General features: G+C 44.1%; 3 long non-coding RNA genes across 9 annotated transcripts in view; 2 read left to right on the top strand and 1 right to left on the bottom strand.

The window, feature by feature from the left end:
- LOC125700739 (uncharacterized) overlaps positions 1–8,938 on the top strand; it is a 104,506-nt gene extending 95,568 nt beyond the window's left edge. For all 3 annotated transcript variants that reach the window (XR_007380041.1, XR_007380043.1, XR_007380044.1), the window contains one exon: positions 6,573–8,938. This is a non-coding gene — a long non-coding RNA (uncharacterized LOC125700739). The remainder of the gene's footprint in view (positions 1–6,572) is intronic.
- Positions 1–19,300, bottom strand: part of LOC125700738 (uncharacterized) — a 197,990-nt gene that overhangs the window by 10,052 nt on the left and 168,638 nt on the right. For all 5 annotated transcript variants that reach the window (XR_007380037.1, XR_007380040.1, XR_007380035.1 and 2 more), the window contains one exon: positions 24–140. This is a non-coding gene — a long non-coding RNA (uncharacterized LOC125700738). The remainder of the gene's footprint in view (positions 1–23; positions 141–19,300) is intronic.
- On the top strand, positions 10,652–18,946 carry LOC125700741 (uncharacterized). Its single transcript, XR_007380048.1, has 3 exons — positions 10,652–10,747; positions 16,940–17,058; positions 18,088–18,946. It is a non-coding gene; the product is annotated as an uncharacterized LOC125700741 (long non-coding RNA).

Genomic DNA, 19,300 nt, shown 5'->3' on the forward strand with positions numbered 1-19,300 from the left:
TTTAACATGAGTGTTTCCATTACCTGGGTCACAGAGTCTTGCAGTCACTCTCCAGAACCTGCTGTTATTAATTCAGCAATTATAGTTTTATGGTGGCAGGGATTCCTCGGTGTTTGAGCTGGCACTGGAAAGCTGTAATTCTGAATGGAACATGACATGAATTACTGGATTGCTGTAATTCTTCAGCTTTTCATGCATTTTCACTGCATATATTAAAATACAGCAAGCAATTCACTTTTAATTATGCAAATTCAAAGACAGTAAGACAAGAGCTGGATAAGTTTTGAAATGTCTGCTCTGCCTGACCACCTGGGGTTAGCACAGAAATCCATGGACTGATGAGGTCACCCACGGCCCTGCTCACCTGGCTGTACACAACACAACCTCTTTTTAGTATTCAGCAGTATTTCCAGAGCAAAGAAATTGCCAGAGAGAGGGGGAGCTGGAAAAAGGCAGATCCTGTCCACCTGCCTCCCTGACTTCTCTGGGTTTCCAAACAAATGATACATGGCTGTTCTGACATCAACACAAGACCTCGAGGGCTGCAGATATTTGGCAATTGCAGATATTATTTGGCAATTATCTTCCCAATATTGAGATGCTACTAATAATGTAACCAGAATATATGAATCAGGGTCATAATTCTACAGCTCTATTCGTGGCTTCTTTGCTGCTCCTTATCAAAGCCCCTGGCTGCAACCAGCTTTTAGACACGCATGTCCATGCACGAGTCTGTGCAGTTATTGTAAAGGAGAAAGAAGTTACACCGTTCTCAAAGACACCGTTTTTAAATTGTAAGATTCCGAGTGCAAGTAATGATGGCTTGTTAAAAGTCTAGTGACTGTATCTAATAGCTGCAGTGTTCAGTGCTGTAATTACAGAGGCAAAAGATTGCTGAGAATGTGTAAAAAAAGGAAATAATTGGGGTGGCAGCAATGCAAAAGCTTCTCTGGGCCTAGAGCAACTGTTATTTTGCCCTCCTACTGATGTGCTACTTAACGAAGATACAATGGTTGGAAACGAGCTCTCTTTGATGTGAAGTTTCGGTATTTTCTGTGTAGGAGCCCTGAGGCTTCACCCCCAGTACCTCCACAGCTCAGGACACAGAGGTAATATTACACAAACGCTGATTGCCTTGCGAGAATACATCTGCCTCTCCTCCCTAGAAGCCTGAGAGAACTTTCAAGCAAGCAAATTAGCAATGCAAAGATCCAGCAACCTCTCCAAGGAGGGAGCACTGCTGTGCTCTGTTCTTCACGTTAATATTTCCAACCCTGGTAGACAATTCCTATTTTCGCTAATCTCTTCATCCTCTTTTCCCCATCTTGTATGTTTCTTTGCTCATCTCTAAAGGTGGTTTCTTGCAGCTTTGTCAGCAGCTATTCTGTCTGCAGGAGTCTTTTGCTGCTTTCCTGTATGCCTATTGCATGACTAAGAAAGAACACCATCTTCCTGAAGCAGAGTGAGTAGATGGAGTGGTTTTCCATCATGCTCCTGGCACTGCTATTACAAGCTTCACTTGGATACAATATCTGCCCCGAAACCCTGGAATTCAGCCTTATCCCCAAGCTTTTTGAACCCCTCTGCTCTGTTCTGGCATACCTATCGATCACATCTCTAGATCTAGCCAGAAGTGAACCTTAAACCTCACCCTAAAGCTCCTGCAGAAACCTTACTCGTTTGTTAGTCACCTGCTTTTCTGATCACCACAAGTTTTTTTCATAAAATCATGTGAAATTTTACCTCTCACTGAGCAAAGAACAGAATTACCAGACTTCCCTGTTCACCTGCTTTGCTTTCAGGGAGCCGTGCCTTTCTGGGCAGGGATGCTACTGCATCAGGCACTTACCAACAAGTGTCACCAAGTTCCTTACTTCTACTTCCAAGCCATTGGGAGCACTTCTCTCAGTCTCATCATGAGACAAGTCTGGTTTGACCTGACAAAACATCCAAACTCACGTTCCTCTGAATTCATCAGCAGAAAAGGCTAAGACCCAGGAACTAAACAACTGGGGTTACTCTTCCCGTTGTAGTAGGAAAATTCCCTCTTGCTCATTGTGAGCATTTGCTTGAACTTCTCTGCTTCCCAGTACACCACAGGAAAAGCAGACACTGTTTGCAACCAGAAGGAAAAGAAGAGCACAAAAGGAGGTGCTGACTGTGTGACTGAGGAGCTCTTTCAAAGCATAAAATGAAGCACAAGACTCATGCAGGTTCTTGTGTATCCTGCCATTGTGGAGCAATGGCAGTTATTACTCTTAACGTTAATTCTGCAATACACATCTGCTGCTGGTCCCACCAACCAAAGACTGCACAAAGATCACCTTGCAACGAAAATCACTTCAGCTCCATTTATTTCTTTAACGTCAGTGGAATCATAGAGATCACTTATAACCTTGCATGTTAAGTAAAGCAATTAATTGCACGACTGCACCAGGTTTAGACATGAAAGGCAGGCTTAATAACAGGTTTAAGGAAAAAGGCTTAGAGTAGGGGTTCAGAATGCAGGATAAAGGTTAGTGGCAGCTAATACCAACTTGTATATAGAGAGCAAGGTTAATAGTTGGCTTAAGACTGTGCTGCTTTTTTATTGATCTGAACAACGTACGCAATATGGGAGGTGGGACATCAGTGTTTTGATGGGAAGCAAGTGGCAGAAGCACCAAGATGCCCCTTCATTTGAAGCATGTGGGTACAGTAGGGCACCTAACACTTTTTGCAGAGTTTGAAGGTGAACGGACGTACAGCTCTTATTTTCAAGGAACGTGAGAGGCCTACTTTGCTTATTCCTGAAAGAAACGTCGTAAGCATGTTTGGATGTTGGGCGCCTCAATACCTTTTTAATACCTTTTTATTCTTAATGTTCTTAACACGTGCTTAGAGCAAGCAGAAGTGGAGGTTGGCAGGGAAAGATCAGCAATTGCCCACCCATAATTCATTTCCCAGGCGGTTCCCAGGGCACAGCGATTATGCACTTCACCTCACTCAAGACCGGCTGTAAAATCTCAGTATTGTCCTTAAGTGCTAAATCAAAGTAAGCAAAAACGGCAGGTAACCGTTTCCCACACAACTGACGTCCTTTGTAAGAGAACTATTGAACTGAAAATGAAAGGCATCCATAGGTGCATAACCAACATTTTTAATTTTACTTCTAGCGATCCAAGGCGCTGTTTAAACAGCGATGCTATTACAGATTTACTTAGCTGATTCCTTTCTGAGTGCATCAGAACCCTGATCCTTCCAACAAAGAATGCCAAACAAAGCAGCATTAGGCAAGTTGCTGTGAAACAAGGCATATTTGCAGAGCAATAGAAAGATCTAAATGGGACCCTAACGAGCAACCAAATAGTAACACAGCTGAGGGCATTGCTTTGTAGGAAACAAGTGGCTATTCTGAACCCTGAAGTGCCAAATGTACCGAGTCACAAGAGCTCACTAAAATGAGAGCAAACATCTCAATCCTTTGTATCTGAGTACCTACAAAGCTCAAAGCAGCTTGGGGTTTTACCCTCCACAGCTCAGTGAGGATATCTTCACCATTATCGCATAGCACTTCTCTGTATATTGGTTCGGTTTTACTGAAGCTTAATGCATGAGAGGAACTTAATATTGGACAGCTTTGAGTAGCTCATGATGAAGGATGGCTAAAAAGAAAACATACTAGCCTTTATATCTGACAACGCAGGGGATGAAGAGGTGCTCAAAATATTTGGATTTTTGTTTTCACATCGATTCCATAGTTCCCACTTTAACAGTGAACCTCCTTTGTCGATGCTGCTCTGCCCTCTCTAGCTCCAAAGCTACAGCTAAAGTGCATCCAGCATCCATTCCCTCCTGCCCTGCTCTGGCGTCCCAGCAGGACCATAGCCAAGTCTTCTGCCGGGATGCCACACCTTGTCAGCTGAATTCCTCCTCCTAGAAACTGCCTCTTCACTTTGCTGAATGTTTGGGGACGCAGATAAATTATAAAATGGTAACGGAAATACAGCAAGATATCTTTCTTTCCAGATTAGATAATTATCCACCGAGAAATAAAATAGCAACAACAAAACAGCTTCAAACTCTTCTGAATGTAACGGAGTCTTTTCAGAAACACCCCAACGCCTGAGCAACCATTTCTTTACTTGGAGGAGGGGAAAATGCCATAAAGCTTAAGGAGTATTTTGTTGGGGAAATCACATCTTTCCCTATTTTCCAGCTGACACATTGCACTGCAAATCTGTCACAGCACATTACCTCGGTGATGTAACGTAACGCAACACTGCTGATGCAACCCGATCTGATGTGTCTAACGTGATACATCAGGTACAATATTTGAGAAGCTTTTTCTGAAAACAACCTCTGTAGAAGAGATTCCTTCCTTCTTTACCAATTATGCATTAAAAAAAAAAAAAAAAAAAAAAAGCCTTCCCAAAGAATTGCATCACCAGGAGATAATTGCTTTTTCACAGGTAATTAGCAAATGGTATTAGTTGTGGGAAAGGTTTGCTTTTCAGCAATTCACACCTAAAAAATAGTGAAAACAAAAAGATTGTTGCTGACAACAGCTTCCAATGGCACCAACAGAACGCACCTGAGTAGCAGCGGTTACAGGGTCAGATCACGCCACCACTGGACTCATTTTCTGTTTCCCACCAATGCTCACAGCATAATCAAAAGTAGGTTTCCACCTTGTGAACCCTTCACAAACTGACTGACAGCTAATTTTGCTAATCTCTGCAGTAGATGTTCATCACAGAATCAAATAAAGATACATCTCTCAGCACGGGAAGCTCTGCAGACTGCCTGCAATCCTGCAGAAAACTGCTGGATTTTACATACAGAAGGACGCGGTCCACATCACCATGATCAGATGAATACTAAGGATTAATGGCCTTAAATATTCTACTGAAGTGGCAGTGGTATTTGTCAGCAGAGGAGACTTCAGCTGAAGCAAATGACCCGTTACTGCATTGATGGCAGCCATCCTGAAAGCAGCAGCAACCACCTCTCCTCTCTGTATGACTTGATGGAAGGCAAACAAAGCTAACCTCATAGAACAGCTTGGCTTGGAGGGCACCTCGAAGAGCACCCTGTTCCAACCCCTGCCACAGGCAGGGCTGCCAACCACTCCATCCATCACTAAGTCCCCACAAACTCTGTCAGTGGCTGCTATGGAGGGCTTCAGAGGAGGAAGCAGCCACCCCTCCATGGTGCTCCTTCTCCCTCTCCTTTTCCCTTTCCCTTCCCCACCCAGCGCTGCCCTGTGCAGGCTGCCAGCAGCAGGACTGGGGCACAGACAGAGCGCCAGGCCCTTCCACTCGCTGCTCAGACTGATTTTTCAAGTGTAAAATGTAATTCAAATCTCCATAAAAAGCTATTTGCTCCCTAGCCTCGCAATTCTTACACCAAGTTTCAACCGTGAAATCCAATTGGGGGAAAAAATAAAATAAAATAAAATAAAATGCAAGCAGACTTATGCTCAAGGTCTGAAAATCCTGCAAGAGCCTTTAGCTCTCACACTGAATTGTATCTTAAATGGCATCTGACCAGTTCTGTCTCTCTCCTCTGAAGGGATGGCACGGTGCCTGGTCTCTAAACGCCAAATCCCGAGAGCTGGGTACCTCCCCAACCTAAATTCAGGTACTCGTGGGCTATGTGCCCCTCCACAGAGCTGTTCTAGCAAGAGAATCAAAGTTGAGCTTTCTGGAGTTTGAAAATATGGCCCAAAATGCAATGATGCAAATTGATCTCTGAAATGTAGAGCCCACCCTGCCCAACTCTGAACACTGCATATCATATCACAGCCCCCCCTGTACCAGGCACACACACATTTCCAGCCCTTCACGATGCACTGCTGCTCTCTTTGTTGAGGCAATTCAGCAGAGAGCACAAATCCTGACGCATCTATTCCATGACCTGCTCCATCTTCTCTCCTAGTATGGATGATGCATTTTCCTCATTAGAGATGCTTATGTTTAAAACAAGATTAAATTACTGAGGATTGAGCAATGGGTAAAGAGATTTTTAAAAGGTTTGACACTTGGTCCCATTTCCAGCCAACACTCAAAAAGTTTGATGTATATCTAGACATTCCAAAGCTCTTGAATATAAGAACTCATCACAACACTCAGGAACACAGGTTGATACTCCATCTGCTACACAACAGTCAGACAATTCAGCTTTCATCACTTCAAACATTTTCTGAATCAGGAACTTTCAGTAGGTCCAAGGATGGTAACAGCACAGGGTTACCAAGAGCCCAAATTCTAACTCAGAAATAGATAAAGCTTTCAATTGTCACAGTTTCTAATTCCTTAGTTAACCTGAATTATAGGAAACAACAATTTCTATTTGCACGCACGTTCTGCTCCAATGCCATAAATCATAACCACAACCTCAACTGGGCTCTCTACAGGCACAGAAACAGGCAAAAATCATTAATCTTTCATTAAACACAGAAGAAGTTTCTGGCTTTTACGATGATAACACAGAGCTTGAAAATACAATCTATGTGTATTCTAAAGGCTCAGAATGAGCCTCGTGTTATCGGTGTATCATTAGCTACAGATTGTCCCCTTTCTTGTCCACAGGATGTGAGATATTTCTGAAGAGCCCTGAAGTGATGTGTGCCACACACGTGAATTGCTCCACACACCCAACCCAGCACCACGTGCCACCTGACTGCCTCATGCTCACAGAAGACAGAAATCAGAAGAGCTTTTTCCAACCCAAACCTCTCTCTCTGGGTTTTCTCTCCTGACCTCTGAGTGTGAAGGCATATCACTCTCAAAAGGCATTCTGAAACTTCCAGCCATCCCTTGTATCACACATCTTTTGCTTTCTGCTTTTATGACCAGCTCATATGACCCATGGGACCCCGTGCTTCTGGGTGAAATCAGCCACCCCATTGGAAAGCCATCGTGCAGAGGGAATTACTTCTCTGCCATCACTATTCACCCCATATCCTGCTTTCTGTTGGAAGAAACGTTGGCCCGGTTGTATGGCTTCTAATTAAGAACACTTCATTATATCTCAGGGACTGGGAAACCTCATCTGTATCTATTTATGTAGCACACCTATGGCTGCAGGAAAAAACCATCTTTTTTCGAGTCATGAGTTTTGTTCCATGACATGGCAGTTAGTTATCTGCAGCAACATCAGGTAACAGCACCACCTTCTGCCAACATGATACCAACTCCTTAGAAAACCAACAGATTAATTTTCTCTCTGTGATTTCCATGGCTTTCTCAAACATTTCTGATGCAGAAGAACACCACCCTAAGGGCTGTTTTGAAACACCCCAAGCTGCCTTGAACAGTGATGAAATGACCAACATGTAACCAACTTTAGAGGAGCACTGAATGCCCTGAGCTGGGCAACACAACTCTCGCTCCTGGGAGGACAGCTGAGCACACCCATCTGAGTCTTCATGGAAAAATGCCTTCTCCTCCTCTCTCTTTTACATAGGTCCCCAGAGCTGCACACAAGGCTACATCCTAGATCTTTAGATGACATAAAGCTGCCTGAAAATAATCATCTTTCTTACTTTTTTCCTCTAGGTTCTCTTTGTCCTTAGCAGACAACCCGGGGCTGCCCTGCCTTCAGCTTCAGACAGACAAATTTTAGGCAGTTGGCTTTCAGAGAGATGAACATTACACAATATAAGTATTCACTTTTAAGAGCACAACTGTGTCTTTACCTCCACAAACGCCCTATTTTCCTGACAAATTCTTCCTTCCATGTGGGACCGAGGTGCACACAGATCCAAGGAACCCAGGAGGAATGGTGTCAGTGGACACATAGGTGAAGAATAAGGTGCTGATGAGCCAATCAATAAACCAGTAATTAGCTCTGTTTGGGTTTTGGTGTTTTGCTGCGTTATTTTTCTGCTGGTTTTGAAAAAAGTTTGCTTATCTTAGTTTTATAACCACTTAAATGAATCCCAGCTCTGTTCAAATCAATGAAAGCTTTTGTGAGACAGCTGTAATTTTATGTGCATGTGTTTCAGTAAATTAGAGGGTTTAGCCTTAAGGATTCACTTTAGTGTAATCTACTAAAAAGATAAGTAGAGCCAGATGCAGTGTCTTACAACCACTGGACAGTTGCAACTGGAGCGACAGCACTGACAGCAACTTTATGGCTTTCCTCATAGGGAGCAGATTTCCTGACTCAAAAAAAGCAGTATTTTACATAAATAATTGTAAATATTTTGTATTTACAATGCAAAGAAAGAAGGGTGCAAGTAGTAGGAAGAAAAAAAAATTAGCCCAGGCAACTGATGATGGCTTTCTCGCATTCTGTTTGTGCACAACTGTGGAAAAAGACAATCTGTAGCTTAAACCATTTAACTAAATTAAATTCTAGTTAGCATCTGGGATCCCGTCAATAAGAGTCTATATTTCTGAGGAGCCACAGACTGGTGGCAGTAATAGACACATAAAGAATTTAATAGGTAAATAAATTTGTTGCTGCATTTCTCTCGCTAGCAGAATGCAGCCCAGCAGAGTAATTAGTTGTTAGATATCTGACTGTAATGAGAAGGATCCTCTAACTATTACAAATTCTCAAGAAAGAACATTCACATCATTAGAAACGTTCATTTGTTCTGAAGCACATTCGCTCAGCACCAGAAGAAGTTGTCACCTGGTCCCTCTATGTAAATCCTTAATAAAAGATTTTCATCACCATTAGAAAGCGATTTGCAGAGTCACCATCAGCCAGCGATCATTTCCCATGTCTGTCCCAAATCAAAATGAGAAGGATAAACGTCAGTGCAGTTTGGCTACAAATCCACAAACACTGGGTTGTCCCTCCATGCTTTTATCTGTCAGTGTTTATAAATCCCCTAACTCCTGAATTCACACTAGGGCTGTGCATCCAGTAATTGGCTCCAATAAATCCTAAGCGTTAAGTGTTTGTCCCAGTCTAAACAGCCTTTGTAGCTTCAGGATTTTACATTCAGGTAACCATCAGTGCAGCAGGCCTTTTATCAGCACGGTTTCACGGCTGGTACCACCAACACACATACGGGGCTGAGCTCAGCAAGGAGCTGGACATGGGGACCCGAGGCTCTGTGTGCCCGCTCGTCTTTAACAGCTGGGGTGAAGCTGACCCCACAGCTGGAGGTGTGCCAGCATGCTGCAAACCAAAACCAGATCTCCTGACATTGAATCTATGCCCCATTCGTGCAAATCCATTTTCTTCTGGAATGCAGTTTGCCACTTCTGAAATGGTTTGGGGACCAAATTCCCATTGAAGTCACCCAGGGTGAAATATGAACATGGACTGATGGCAGTGCAATTGCATTTTGGAAACTACTATGCAAAGTAAGTCTGGTGGAGCATCACAGTTCATTTTCAATGGCCACACCTCCAACTCTCTCATCACTGTTTAGTCATTAGCTTCCAAAACACAAACTTCCAAACTCAACACAAAATCTGCAAAAATACTAGGTTGCTATCTTTCTGACTCTAATTTACCACCATTAACAAAGACATTTCAAACAGCAGGAGTAAGGACTGCAAAGCCACTGTAAAGACAAAGAGCACAGAGCCCCCAGCATTAGAGAGCAAACGATGGGCCCAGGCTGAGGAGGACAGGGAAATAACAAGCCTAATTAAAGCATCGAATGCAGGGATGGGCTGCCCACAATACCTTAATTTTGTCACTAAAGTGGATACAATTCGGAACACCCTGGAAAGATGACATTCCCATCGAAAGAAAATCCTTTTCTGCTGACAGACAGATGGTGAGAGCTACAGGAGCTCACTTCTTTAGCTGGGAGGGAGCAGAGCTGATGGGACATTCTTGGTTCAGACCAACAGCGGAGAGCTTCAAAGCTAACAACGGAGACAGAGCAGGGTCTGAGCTTGACTGCAGCTCTGGATGTAGCACAACATGCATTCTTCTCAAATAGACTGACATCTGGCAAACACCTGAATGGGAAAACTACCAGCAGTTATGTGTTTGCTGAAATGCTCATCTCGTCTTTTTTCTTTTTTTCTTTTTTTCTTCTTTTTTTCCTGAATTGCCAATAAGATTTTCTTTAAAGATTTTTCTTTATTGCCCTCTCATTGATTTGTTCCTCAGAAGCAAATGACAGCATTTCTGAGAAATAAGTAACCAAATAAAATAAAGCTGAGAGGCAATCTGCATGTAAATCAGCATTAGTCATTGACATTTGAGACTTGACAATAAGCCATCCCAGTCCCAGCTGTCCCCACAAAAGCTGATCTCCTTTGTAAGACAGAGAACACTGAGAGCAAGTGGAACCAAGGATGAATATAGATAAGATACAAACTCTCTTTGCTCAAAGTTTTTCCTAAAGCCTCCTTTGCTCTGAGCACCCAGGAATACTCCTACCCCTGGCTGCTATTGGTGTCAGCATTGTCTTTGGCACTTTCCTTCCAAGGAAGTTGGCTCCCTTCGTGTGAAATTGTTTAAGACACATTTGCTGTGTGCGCAGTTGCAGCTCAGAAGGCTGCTTAAAGTGCAGTGCAGTCATTACTCTGTTCTCTGTACTAGGCACCACCTGTAGTAAAAGCTATTAGGTTAAGTACTGCCTTCCTACTTTGTGAATAATTGCTTTTACTCTCAATTCCAGCGCTGCTCAGAAAACACTGTTGAGCAAAAACAGAGATTTGTGTTTATATCACAGATATTGATGGAGATTACGCCTGGGTCTGAACAGCACCACAGCCATTGTATCTGGCCAAGCCAAGCTGCTTAGCTCCAGCCCTTACCCACATTTCTTCTGAAGCTTCAGGTATGATTTTATGTTGCTCTGACCTATCTCATCTGTGCCAGTGGAAGGAATTTCAGTTGCTTGTAAGGATGAGGGCCCTCTGAGCAGTGAGGAAAACACAGGCACACTCCATGGCAATAACCCAAAGCCAGGGCAAGGTTTCTACTGCTGCCAAAACCCTATAAACTTCCACTCCCCTACATCCCAAAAGCAGGAGATGCTGCACAGCATGAGAACAAAACCTTTCCCGGTGTTTCCCTTAATCTGTTAAGCAACAGAGAACATCAGGTATCTACAGCCCCAAAAAAGTAGTTCACTCAAATGTGCCAGCAACTAAATATAGCTAAATTATGCATTAAGTACAGCTTATGATTCTCTTTTTATGGAGGATACTACTCTTCTTGCAGAGGTGCATCGGTGAGCCCATTTTGACTGTTCCTTAATTTCTTTGTGGAGAAACTACCCTGGTTTCATACGGAATCTTTCAGTGCCTTTTTCGTTGGTTAAACTGGAACTCTTGCATTGACCTTCTAGTTAAAGAGTGGGTGGAAATACTTGCACAGGACTTTGACTTCTGTGGGGCATGGATGGCTGCCAGGTCTATGGGTCGATCCTTTTCACTTAGGTTTTTAGTTTTATTCTTTTCTATTGAGGCTGTAGAAAACCATAAAAACAAAACCCCTGCCACCCTCTTCCTTCAATCAAATTATGGAGAAAACATTTCAAAGTCCCAAAGCCTTAATTATGTGCATAAGTTTCAGCATAACGTAGGCTTGGTGTTGCTAAACAGAGCAATGAGGTGATGGAAGAATGAAAATATTGATTTTCTTTGGCAGAGACGAGGAGTCTCAGCCTTGGGTTTTTGCAGGAGTGTTATCAGCTTCACCAAGTCTAATTATCTTCGTGCATTGGGGTCATGTCTACATAGAAATTGAGGAAGAGTCTGATCAACAGCTGAGATGACAACCAAACGCTTGGAAACACTGGTCCATATTAATCTCCCCCGCATTTTCTATGCTTGTTTATGCACAGACAAACACAGATCAAAGCTCCTCTATCTCCTGTAGATGACAAGGTCTGAAAGGCTGGAAGAAGCTGACCCTTGCAGAAAGCTCATGAAAGGTCATGTGCCCATTAAGAAAACTGGAGAAGCCTGTGCATCAATCCTCAGCTGGATGAGCGTGCCCTCCTCTACAAGGTGTCTGTTCAGGACACAAGTGAATGTCACATTCCCAATGTTTTTAACATTATCTGGTTACTGGAAGCTGTTACCTTTACTGTGATGCCTTATCTTGAGCATGCATTCTCATGCTGGACCTTACCATTCTTAAAAACATAAGATTTCCCTGCCCCACTTCTTTTCCAGTATCCCACTATGCTCTATCGTGCTTCCTCTAGCAAACCTCCACATCAAAAAGTCAGTTACAACAACACAAGAACCATTAATGACTAACATGCCAAGAAAATGTTAGAACAGGATGGAGCCTACCCTGAAAAAATGTGCCATTCTTCCTGTATTTTCTGCAGTTGTAGCTATACTGTCACATCACATCAGCTCATCAGCCCCTGTGCGCCCAAAGAGAAACCCAAGGAAGAAACACACTTCCTGAAGTGATGAGAGACAGAGATGAGGGTGTCCTTGCAGAGGGCAAGGAAGACTGCTTCAGCTACAGAGTGAGCAGCAAACATGCTTTACAGGGACAGGTGTGCTCTGGGGACAACAGACTCCTTCCCTGCCCACACCTCCAGCGTCTGAAGAAAAGGCAGGGTTTGGCATTGCACCTCACATCTTCCCAGGATGAGCCTGGAGACAGATCCTTCCCTGCCTTGTACTGTAACCCCAGGCACAAGTAACAACCACATGAATGCACACGGTTGACATGCTCACAGTGCCTCATATCTTCTGCTGTTTAGGTAAAAAAAACAAAACAAAACAACAAACATAATCTATCCGTGATCACTGCCCTATGTGTACTGCTTGTCAGCCAACCTATATTTCTTGTCAACAAGTTTTCACATTTCAAATTCTGGAAGAATATTTCTGTTGTCCTTTCCACAACGCCGTACTCCTCCTTCCTTTTCAGCTTTACTCACAAGCAGTTCATTTCAAAAAAAAAAAGAGATCCTTATAACACAGCATTGTTAATTTTAGCACATACGTGTTATGCTGCTATGCTTGTGTTACTGGTAACACAGAGGAAAAACAGATGAAAAACTATCTTTTCCTGGGGCTATTTCTTCTAAACTCACTGGCTGCCAGCTCTGTCCCTAGCTGCTGTGTGGCATAAGCCAAACAAGTGATTCTACACTTTACCAATCACACAGTGCCAGACAATGCCATGCAATATCTGCTATGGTGGAAATTGTTTCACCTGCTTCCCAAGTTACAGAATACCCACAGAGGAAAGACTGCTGGAAACAGGGAGCCTGTAACCCTTTACTTTATTTTGCACCACTCAGGGAGATGGGCATCACCAGCTGTAAATCCGTAACACTGCCATAGGGAACCCTAAGGGAATCTTTCAACGATGTCTTGCTGGTGTTGGCAGCTGATGCAGTGCCATATGCTAAAACCTGTTTGTAGCTCCTACTCCATCCTCTGCTGCACCACTCCTGTAGAAGAACCAGGTTCTGGCTCAGCACAGAGCCATGCTCTGCAGGGATGACACTGTGATGATGAGTGCCTGAATGTGACCAGTGAAACAGCCAGGACCCAGGCTAGGACTAAAATCTGGGATGCTTTCTGCAGGTGAGCATCCAGCTTTGAGGCCACCATGAAAAGGACAAGTCTCAAGTCTCCCTTATCCCACCTGGTCTGGATCCAGGCTTGGGAACACACCACCAACAGCAAACACATCTGAGTGCCAAACAGTGCCAAAGAGAAGAGGACTCCCTCGCAGCCCTCTGCTCTCTTTGCCTTGCTTTTGTTTCGCTTCTCTATTTAACATAGAACAAGTATAGCAGCACTAACTGCTTGATTCAATGCAGAGAAAGGCAAAAATCAGGCTCAAAAATCAACTTCACTTCTGTTCATTACTTTCAAGCTGTTTGATTTTTTTTTTCTTCTTTTTACAAGCCCAGGACAAAAGCCTCTCATTTCAGCACCTCACTCATTTGTCTTTAGAGCCATCTGGGTGGTGCGTTTTGCAGGGCTCTGATTTAGCCATCCTTTCTGAACTAAGCATCAAACACAATGACATCAGCACCCATTTCTGGTGCTAAAAAAACAAACACTAAGAACAAAATATAACTCATGCTGAACCATTTCAGAATGCTCCTGGCTCTCCCTTTACCCAGTTATGCACATGAAACCTCCCTTCTGAATCTGCAGGACTTTGGACATGGGAAATCAAAAGGATGGGGGCCAGCAGCCGTCCAATGCAAACTTCACTGCTGCCCAGCTACCAGCTGTCTGAATCAAACAGTAGCCTCCCAGTTTGGTTTGGGTTGCCTATCTGCACAACTTATACTTTCCCTAATGCTGCTGACATAAATGTAACTGTGCCTTTTGAGGCGTTACCTGGATGCCTTCGAGTCCAGCCAATGAACCCTGTTGTTTCAGAGGAGAACCTTCAGTGGAGAGCACTAACACAAGTATGAGGATGGGGGGAAATTGGTTAATTTTGTGGTTTACGCTTTGTCCCATGTGAGCACCTGGTACCAAGCAAACATCTCCCATCTGCCTGGGGAAGCAGCTCCCCTGTGTTTAGCTGAGGCAACAGCCAAGGCAGCACCATCACTCCCTTTGCACTCATGAGCAAAAAACGAGGAGAAAAAAAAGAAAGTGACTTCTGGATGGAAGGTGAGTCAGACAAAGGACACGCAGAGGGTGAGCAGAATGCAGCCCTGCAGCAGCTGTCCTGTGCCAAGCCCAGAACGAGCAGAACAGCTGCAAGCAAAGCCAAGTGGTGAGCCAGGTTTTGATAAAGCATCTGTTGAAGATTTTTTTTTGTAATTCACTTCAAAACTTGTCATCTGGATTATGAAGCTGAAACTGAAGGGAACCTTTCCTTTTTCTTTTTTCTCTTTTTCTAAATACAGCTGCTTTGCTAGCCCACACCTGCACTACCCAGAGATTTCTGGTCACCTGTGAGGCTGCTGCTACCAGAAGTGAGTAGTTTTTAGTAGGAATTCATTTGTTTCACATTGAAACAAAGATCAGGTTGATACCTCAGGAAGATGGGAGCCTTTGTCTGCTTCCACTTGTCCCTTCATTTCTGCTAGTTTTTGTCTGCCTTTGCCTGGCTAGGCAGCTTCACTGTGCTATAACCATCATTTCTAAATGCAAGACAAGACAAATTGCATCACGACATTCAACATTTGCTCCTGCCCCCCCGCAGGTTCTCCAGCCGTGACCTGCACCTTTCCTTCCAGCACTGTGCTTACCTCACCCCATCCCCTGCCATCTTCCTTCCTCTTTTGCAGCCCTCCCAGGTGAGGTGCTCACCTGCCAGCAGGAAGAGAAGCTGACAGATGGACCAAGGAGCGGCAGACAGACAAGCTGTGAGCACAAACCATGCCCTGCCATGGCGTGGCCCCTTGCTGGGCTCCACCTGGGACATGCTGGCCGCACGGCTGCTGGCACTGCAGGAGGTGGGCAGTGGAGCCCAGGAGCAGGCAAAGGATGCGCTCATGGGAGATGGAGACTTGAGAATGCCCAGCAGGGACAGATGGAAGTGACAGCCTAACTACCTGCTGTCGTCCGGACTTTGGAACGTCATTTAAGAGTGGAAAACAGGCAACAAGAACAAAGGATTTGGCTTCCTTTTAACACTGTTTTAAATTCTGGAATTTCTGAATTACTGGGAGTAAATGAGGAGGCATCAGCCTGTGTGAATCAAAGTCTCTAAAGGAAAACAGCCTGGGAAGCTGCCACAGGGCAGTTGGAGTCTTTTTGCTGTACAAAGAACGGTCGGCTGACTTCAGCCATGCCATGAACCTCCCACACTCTGCAGCCCAGAATCCTCCCAAACCTTCCCAGCCTCAGGACTCCTCTGCTCAGGTTGTCTTTGCTTATAAACACAGAAACAGAGATGTCACTGCTTTTGCTTTACCTCTTCCCTTTTCCTTAGCTTATGAACAGCACAACAGACATCAGTTCTTATTGCACTGTTTCAGCCAAAGTCCTTTTAGGGACTTGACTTTGGCCAGGTAGGAGCAGGAGGCTGGCTGCCTTCTTTGGAAGGCCAACACACAGAGGAGAAGAGCTCTGATTTGAGGTGAGCTCACCCTGAAGAACACTTCACCTTGCAGACCCAGTGAGCTCAAGGAGAGAATGGCTCATTTCAGAGGCACTGAGTATTTCAACTCAAAGCTCCACAAAATTACCTAGACTCAACTTGCCCTTGTTTCCCAAGAACTTCTCTTTTATTACTACTGTATAGCTCAACTTGGTATGCGACTGTTGGGGAATAGGCCACATAGCACCGCATTTCTCCTGAATCCCTCTGAAATACAGTTTGAAAAATGATGGCAGAACACTCTCCAATTAATTCTGTTTGAAAAATTTCCTACGTACAGGCAGCGAGCTGTTCGAGAAATGAAAAGACTAGAGTCTTTTCATTTCTGTTTGCAACATTTCTGTAAGAGGCTTTGGTGCAGACAATACCCATTACTGCTGCTGCTGATATATACACCCAGAGAGTGAAGGAGATTATATTGCATAAACCTCAACATGACTATCGCAGGTTAGTTAGAGCAGCTCTTGGCAATAGTTCAGGTACAGGGGAAAAAGAGCTGCTAATATCCACTGGACATAAATTACCAGTTTAAAACTAGCACCAGTTCATAGATTTAAATGGATTTTTAATGGACTCCAGCCTCGCGATTAAAGCAATAAGAGGATATGATTCCTCTATCCCCAGTGGCATCGTAAGGGCTTCATTGACATGTGCCTTCATGATTTACGGTTGACTGCCTTAATCAGAGCTCCGAGCACTGTGGGAAAATGCCCAGGCAGCAAGACAGATCATGCAAAAGTGCATGCTAATTTGGCTTTTTGAGCTGTATTCACAGAGCTCAGCCTGCTTGTGCTCTGCCTGACCCCGCTCCAGAGCAGTCAGCAAGGTCACCCACAGCTTTTGCTGCCTGCATTGGAGTCGTGGTGTTCTTCTGTTGATCACTGTCATGCACTAATTTCAAGACTGAAATGTCAGTGATCTCGTAAAGCTGCCTTTCCTGCACTTTGTGTTTATTTTGTATCTCTGTCCATAGGAGCACGGTGTTATGACTTCCAGCAATTTCACAATGGACAAATACTCGATGTGCAAAATCATGAAGGCAAAGAGGCCACATCCCTGCCGCCCCGGTGTCACACAGCCATTCAGACAGAGGTGAGTGCAACACTGCAAGCACTGCTGCTATCGCACAGCCAAAAACAACCACACAAGAGATCTCACACATCGGCACACGCATTACTCCTGCTCTGTACACTAAGTTTTTCAGATGCCATTTTTTGTGAGAGAAGGGAAATCAATTATCAGCAAGGGCCTTAATTACAACAGTCTGTTAGCTACAGACAGCAAATCTCAGAACGTTAAAAGCCATGGAGGCAGTCTACCCAGCCCTATGAACCACACAGAGAATACGAGCAAAAAGTATATGTGGAAAGAGGACTTGTTCCTTCACTTCATCTACCCACTTGCCTTAAAATGGCTAAATGGAAATACTGGAAAACCCAGAGCATCTGCCACAGAGGCAGCTCCCCTGGAGTTTATCCTTGCTTTTGATGTTACAGCCATTATTACACAATCATTTTGAAGCACTGTGATTTCCTTCAGAAATCAGAATGATCCCTACAGTGAATCTTTCCCCTCTCTCTCCTTTTTTTTTCTCTTTTTCCCTACAGGCAGAATGTCTTATCTTGGTTTTGTCCCTCATGGATAAGTTAAACTGTATCTTAGATGTCACATTCTGTCACACTTATCTATGATTTCATGCACGTAGCAAGACAGGATTTTAGCTCACAAGCTTTGCTACTTCCCCAATATTTTTAGGTTGTGACTATGGTAAATGTTTAAATAAGTTGCTTCTACATAACCACAAAATAAAGCTGCCAGGAGATTTCCCTTTTTGTGTATCCACATGATTACATGCTAGGGAGTCTCAAGCCACGATCCTTACCTTTATATATAGGTGAGAATATGTATGCATATTTTGAAGTATTCTGGTCACTGGGATGGTACCACCCTCACGTTTGGACTCAGTATAAACCAAAACATTTATTGTTTGATGAACTGTTGACCAAAAGCTCTGACATCCAGGCTCCCAATTGGCACTAAGCCAGCCATCGTGGCTTAATGCAAAGGACAGCTACAAAAGCACAAGCCTTGACAAAGCAACCTATCTCCCCTCTTTTCCAGGCTTTGATTCTGTCGTGACGAGGATGTTACTGCATGTACTGCTTAGAAGATTTCCATTGCACATCTCCTTCTTAGCTAAAACGTTACACACAGCCACCTAACAGAGACCTGGTCTTACAGCTCCTCCAAGGCTCCTCTAGTCTGCCCAAGCAGCTCGGGGATTTTCTCGTAACCGGTCTGGTATCTTTACCTCTCCCCAGGGATATAATCTTAAAATTAGGCCCCTTCCCTTTATCTCAAGAACAGGAAGAAGCATCCCACAGTGTATTGACAGAAATGCCAATTTCAGTGTATGTTCCACTGTGGCTGTGCAGAATGGCTCTTTCTGCCAGTGGCTGCCCAGGAGAGCACACTGCTCCCTCACTGCCAGCTTTCCTCCCAGTGAGAAAACTGCAAATCAATGCACTGACAGCTCTCATCAGTAATTAGCAGCAGTGCTATGAAATACCATGAGTTTAGCTGCATGGAAATGTTTCCTTTGGTATGGAAATACCATAGATGCCATTCCTGCTTGTGGACATGTGCACAGGTGGAAGCTGGGCCCGTGGCAGAGCTGGACAAGCAGCCACCCACCTAAACCCAAGCAAGACTTTCTGCCATCCCATCCACAGTGCCTCTAAGCTCGTGGCACGGATATGCCATCCCAGATTTCTTTCCCTATGTGAAAATAGATGAGAAATATGAGAAAAAACACCCGCTTTGTTTTAGGAAATGGTAGTATCATTTATGAGCAAGCTTGGAGGGCTTGGATTGAAAAGCTGATTGACAAGGAGCTGATCAGCCTCATTTTACCACTACCAGAGAGCACAGGAGTTAATATTTCAGGCATGATCTGAGGTGGCAGCGGGTAGGCGAGGTGCTGGAGATGACACTAATGCAATTCTGACAGCCTGTGACTTCCTGAGTGCATAACTGAAGGGTTTGGTGAAGCCACGACGTGTGATCCGACAGTAATGACATCGCTGCCGAGTGAAACAAGAGCAGTTTGGAGCGGGTTGGCTAGAACTCTTCCCCCTTTTCGTTTAGGCACTTAACCTAATACACTCCAAATCCTCCAGCGGGGTTCACATCACAGGAGGAGAGGGATGAGGAACGAGGGCTTTGGAGCTTAACAACTCCAATGGGTCTGTTCTCAAGGAAATACGCTATAAAATGTAACTGCAACAATAAATAACCTCTGCTTGGAATCATTCAACAAAAGAAATAATGACAA

The sequence above is a fragment of the Lagopus muta genome, chromosome 15 (assembly GCF_023343835.1).
Source record: "Lagopus muta isolate bLagMut1 chromosome 15, bLagMut1 primary, whole genome shotgun sequence".
NCBI classification, from domain to species: Eukaryota; Metazoa; Chordata; class Aves; order Galliformes; family Phasianidae; genus Lagopus; species Lagopus muta.